The 6,000-nt window shown below is 45.7% G+C and overlaps 1 protein-coding gene across 3 annotated transcripts in view; it reads right to left on the reverse strand.

The window, feature by feature from the left end:
* The window catches only part of Elf2 (E74 like ETS transcription factor 2), an 82,436-nt gene extending 76,659 nt beyond the window's left edge, over positions 1-5,777 (reverse strand). For 2 of the 3 annotated variants that reach the window (XM_051176900.1, XM_051176898.1), the window contains exon 1: positions 5,630-5,777. The gene's annotated coding sequence lies outside the window, so the exon portion shown is untranslated. The remainder of the gene's footprint in view (positions 1-5,629) is intronic. The other variant, XM_051176899.1, reaches the window with a different exon arrangement.
* Between the last annotated feature and the right edge of the window lie 223 nt (positions 5,778-6,000).

The following is a 6,000-nucleotide window of genomic DNA, read 5'->3' on the forward strand; positions in this document are numbered from 1 at the left end:
ACTTGCTCTGTAGCATAGGTGCCCTACACATACACAAATGTAAATATTACTCAATTGCTAATTGATATGAAGACCAGCCCACTATAGAGTTCCACTAAGAGTGGAACGATTTCTCAAGCAGGTAGTTCTAGACAGTGTATAAAAAGCTATCTAGAGTCAGGCAGTTAAGAGTAAGAACTGTGTAGCTGGGTACGCTCCAAAGTTTCACAGAGAATCTCTGTCTTGAAGAAAAAAAAAAAAAAAGAGTAAAAACTGTTCTTGGCCAGCAGTGGTGGCACACACCTTTAATCCTTAATCCCAGCACTCAGGAGACAGAGGCAGGTGAATCTCCATGAGTTCAATGACAGAAAGAGTTCCAAGACAGCCAGGGATACACTGAGAAACCTGGGGGGAGGGGGGCATCCTCTTTGTGGAGAACGGGAGTTCCCACTCAGCACCTAAGTCAAGTGGATTACATCAGCACCAGAGTACACACTGGGGAGGGGGAAGAAGAACAACACAGACACAGAGAGAATTAAAAGTAAACATAATAATGATACTTTAAAAATGACACGGTAGGAGGCAGCTCTGCACAGAACAAGCCTGTAAGCAGCGTTTTTCTATGACTTCTGCTTCAAGCTGCTGCCTTCCTTGGCTTTCCTCCACAATACTGTGACAGAGTTAAGACCAATCCTCAAATTAATTAATTCCCAAAGAGAAAAACCCAGGCCAGACGCCTTCACCGGTAAATTCTATCAAATGTATTCAAACAATAATTCCAATCCTTCACAAACCCTCACAGTAAATGAGAGGCAGAAATATTCAACACATCCCTCAAGGTTAGTGTTTCTCTAGAACTAAACCAGAGGGGACATCACTTCTCCTCTTGGCCAAAATTAAGAGTAAATCAATATATATACATTTATGTATAATGAAAAAAATTAAAAATACAGCAAACAAGAAAAAAATAAGCCAATATCCCTTATAAACAGACATTAAAAATAAGTCGAATATCACTAAATAACAATCCACCAACACATAATTGTTTGCATTGACCAAGGGAGATTTATCCTGGAAACCTGCTTCATTCCAGAAATGTCAAATGATATAACAGCACATTACTGGAATAAAGGATGAACCATACTATCTTACAGTGACCAGACATACTGACTTATGTAGGACTGAAGGAATTCCCAAGATGAAAATTTTAGAGCTAAACAAGGGCAAATCCAGAGAAACTGTCACAGCTGGTAATTGTGATGGACATGGAAAGAGTCTGTGACTGGTCTAATACCCATGCATGTTTAAAAAACACAACAGATGAGCACCATCTACAAAAGCAGCCAGGGCCAGCACTGTATCTAATGATAAAGACTTATTAAACCCTTTCCTCCTACGAACCTGGCAAATGCCATGCAGGCTCTCGCCCACTTCTAATCAGCCCTGTACTTCCTGGTGGGTCTACTCAAGGAAAGAAAAGAGGTAAAATGAGAAATGTATTCTGATTAGGACAATGCAAATCTACCTTCACTCACAGGCTATATGTATGTAAAAAATACTGCAGAGTTTACCCAAAACATTGGAAGAATAATTACTTCAGAGAGATAAAATTATACAAGACCAATTTGCAAAAAGAAAAAAAAAATCAATGCAGCTTCTATACACCAACAACAAAGCTGGCACGACATTTTAAAAGACAACTCTTACATCCATGCACCCATGAGATGGCTCAGGGGTAAAGGCACTTGCTGCCAAACCTGACTCCCTAAGTTCTATCCCTAGGGCCCACATGGGGAGAAGAGAGAACTTACTCCCAAAAGTTGTCCTCTGGCCCCACACACTATAAATCACAACATATGCACACACATTAAACACAAACTTGGAGGAAAAAAACTAGGACAATTCCATTCACAATGACATCAAAAAGAATAAAATACTCAGAAAATAAACTGAGAAAAAGTATACATATGATACATCCGTATAATGGAATACTACTGAGCCTTTAAAAATAAGAAACTCTGCTATTTGCAACATGGGTGAACCTTGAGACCATTATGCTAAGTGAAATAAGGCAGACCCAGAAAGGCAAATACTCTCACATGAGTTATCTAAAATTGCCAAACAAAGAGAAGCACAGAACAGGGGTCACCAGGAACTGGCGGCTTAAGAGGGCAATGTCTAGCTATCCATCAATGAACATAAAGTTCAGTTTTACAAAATGAATTCTTGAGATCTGCTATACCACATTTTGTCTATAGTAAACAATACTATGTTACACACTTAAATACTGCTTTGCTTTTTGGGTTTTTTTCTTTGGTTGGTTGGTTGGTTTGGGGGTTTTTTGTTGTTGTTGTTCTTGTTTTTGTTTTTTGGCTTTTCATTACAGGGTAGTTGCCCAGCTTCTAGGTTCTCTTTTAAAGTATGAAGTCTATTTCACTGAAGAATGTAAAATTCTAAGTGCATACTTTAGATCAGTAAATGAAATTCTCATGTTCAATGTGGTAAGGGAATTTTCCTCAAATCTCTCTAAAATCTTTGCGCAGACAGCCCAACCCTGAAGTTATTTATAGAAAAAATAAAAATGGGCCAGGTTGTGGTGACCTACACCTTTAATCCCAGCACTCAGGAGGCAGAAGCAGGCAGATCTCTGTGAGTTCAAGGCCAGCCTGATCTACCGAGTTCCAGGACAGCAGAGGCTACACAGAAAAACCCTGTCTCAAATAAACAAAAATAAATTTAAAAAAATAAAAATGGGGTCTGGAAAGATGGTTCGGCAATCAAGAGGGCCAGGTGTTCTTCCAAGAACCTGAGTTCAATTCCCAGCACCTATATGGCACCTCACAGCTGTCTGTAGCTCCAGTTCCTGAGGACCCGACACCAATGGCAAAATACCAATGCACATAATAAAAATATATAAATTTTAAAAAAATAAGTGTTGACAGTATGACTGAGCATGCAACTTGGTACTGTCACTTTGAGAAATACTTTGGAAGTTTCTCTGAGAGCTAAACAAGACACAGTAATTCTATTCCCATGTTTTTACTCATAAAAAGGAAACCATACATCCATATAAAGACTTGTAATCAAACATTCAAGGTATATCATTTTAAACAGTCTGAAACTAGAAACACTCCAAATATCTATCAACTGGTCAACTGGCAAATGTGGTATATCCACAAAATATGTATTACTTATCAGCAACAAAAAGGAATGAAGTACGGATACATGTTACAATATAGAAACATCTCACAAGTGTGCTAAATGAAAGATGTCAAATCTAAAAAATACATGATTCCATTATGCAAAATGGCCAGAGGAAGCAAACATAGGTACAAATTGGGGTCAGCCTAGGTAGGGCTGGGGCTTCGGGGTTTGAAGACTAACAACAAATAGGCTGCAGAAATTCTAAAGAAAGCCTGGGGTACTCTGAATCCTATACATTTATTAAGAAATACTGGATTATACACTCAAAATGGATGAATTATTTTTGATACTGAGCCAAAAGGTTGATTTCTTTAAAAATACCACTCCAAAGAGTAACGAAAAAATATTACTCATAATAGCCAAGAAATGGAAGCTCAAGAACCTATAAGTTGATGGTGGGTAAGTATCAGCAAATGTACAGAATGTAAAGGAGCATTACTCAGCAAAACAGTAACAATAAGGCACTGACACATGCTACACACATGCTACAGCATGCACATCTTTAAAACTTTGTGCTCTGTGAAAGAGGCCAGTCACAAAAGGTTACATTTTATAGTTCTGTACTTAAATGAAATACATGAGATTAAACGTGCTTGAGTGGGGGAGGAAAGGAGTGACTGCTCATGGATATAAGAGCTGGTCGTCACACTGGGGATCGAACTCAGGGCCCCCATGCAAAGCAAACACTATATCATGGGGCTACAATGTTGACCCACATGGTTGTTTTAGGGGAAAAGAACATGCTTTAAATTTGAGTGCAGTACTCTGAATATACCCTAAGAACTCCATTGAACATTAATAATCAACTAAATGACATGTGGTATTTCAATAATGCTTCAACCTGTGAACAGGTAAAACCATCAACCCTGATTTGGTAGGCCCTTTACAACCAATGGAGAGACTTGGGATAGAAAAAACTCAAAAGTTTCAAATTCTTTCCAAATATACTCTGGGTATTTTGTAACTGTTTATGCCTTCAAAGTACAATGATTAATCCATGTAATCAAGTTTTTAAAAGGATAACATTGCAGGCCTTTAATCCCAGCGCTTGGGAGGCAGAGGCAGGCAGATCTCGGTGAGTTTGAGGCCAACCTGGTCTCCAATGCAAGTTCCAGGGCAACCAAAGCTACAAAGAGACCCTGTCTTGCCTCGAAAAACAAAACCCCCAAACAAAAGTAACATTAAATACTGAAATTTTAAATGTTGAAGACACTTCAAATTTCTACTTCTTATATTTACTGGATGTATCAACTGCAGCAACATGAATGAACTCTGTAAACTGCATTGCCTTCTATAAACCTTATTCCCAGTCTCACATGAAGTCATTCAACCCTCTGAAGAAACTGAAACCCACAAAAATACAATCTTATCTCAGTAAGGCCCGGATGGGCATTGTTCCCATTCTGGCACTTAGGGAAGGTGCGTAATTTGCCTCTTTAACGCGGACTCGGAGAAAGGGAAAAGCAAAAATCTTAAGATCAAAGGAGCGCTTTCTATTATAGTTTCTTACTGCCGGATTAAAACAGAAACCACAGAGTAATGTCATCAACACGAGACAGATGCCCCAGGGTTACAGTGACGCAGCCCCTTCTTACTCTCTCACTTGATAGAGTACTAAGAACTTAAAGAAAGACTATTCTGTTGAGAACGTGGCTCCTCTGAGGACAGCCCAGCAAGATGGCCCACAAGGGGCATCGGAAACTGCACTGGGGCTGACTCCCGCCACCGTGGGTCCTTTGGTGACAGAGTGAAAACGTCCCACTGAAGCCCGGAGTGGGTCCGGCCGCCGCGCGCTTAGCGCCGCTGGGGCAGAGTCGGTACCAAGGCGCGCGGAGCGACCACGACACTCGCGGCGAGGTCCCCCAAGGGCCAGCTCCGTGGGCAGGTGACCCGGGAGGCGGGCACCGGACCAGGGCGCTCCGAAGAGCTCCGGGGGTTTGTTGTTGTTGTTTTGTTGCAAACACAGATTGCGATCGCAGCCCCGCTCCCCGGGGGGCCAGGAGGCGAGGGCGGCAGAGGGCCCGCGGAGAGTAAGAATAAAAGAACAGCGGGGTACAACCTGTCGTGCCCGCCCAGGCTGCGGGGGTCAAGCCCGACGGCGACGGAAACTGTCGCCCGCCTGGGACGCGCTTCCCCCGCAGCCCGGCCGCCGTGCGACGACTGGCGCCGCGAGGTAAACAGCGCGCGCCGCGGTCCCTCGGCGCCACGACCGTTGCCCCGGGCCGCTCCGGTGCGGGCTCCCGCCCTGCCCCCAGCTCCGCCGGTGTCACCGCCCCAGCCTCCGGAAAGCCCCTCCGCGGCCGCCGGAGCAAACAACACAGGCGCGGGGCGGGGGCGCCCGGGAGGAGGCGACACTCGGGACGGTCGGGCTGGGTCGCCGCGCCCTCCCTCTCCCTCCCGCTCGCTCGCTCGCTCCCGCCGGCCTCGGCCGTCCCCGCGCTCTTACCTGCTCTCCCTCCACGTCGCCGTGTCCCTTGCCCTTCCCCAAGGGCCACAGACCGGCCGCGCCGCCGCAGCCGCCCGCCGTTGGCCGGGCGTCCTGCGGGAAGCCAAGGGGGCCTCCCCGGGCCACCGCGCGAGCCGCTCCACGCCACAGGACGAGACAAAACCGCGCTGCGCCGCCCCGCGCTGCGCCCCCCCAACCCCACCGCGCGCACCGCCCCACAGACCCCCCCCCAACCGCCGAGGCGACGGAGGCGACACAGACCGGCGCGGGGAAGCTGCGGCCGGCCCCCGCCCTCCGCACCCGCCTCGACTCCTCCCCCTCGGCCTCCTGCCGCCGCCACCAGGACACTGGAGTCCGCCTCCCCCACCCGG

The sequence above is a fragment of the Phodopus roborovskii genome, unplaced genomic scaffold (assembly GCF_943737965.1).
Source record: "Phodopus roborovskii unplaced genomic scaffold, PHOROB, whole genome shotgun sequence".
NCBI classification, from domain to species: domain Eukaryota; kingdom Metazoa; phylum Chordata; class Mammalia; order Rodentia; family Cricetidae; genus Phodopus; species Phodopus roborovskii.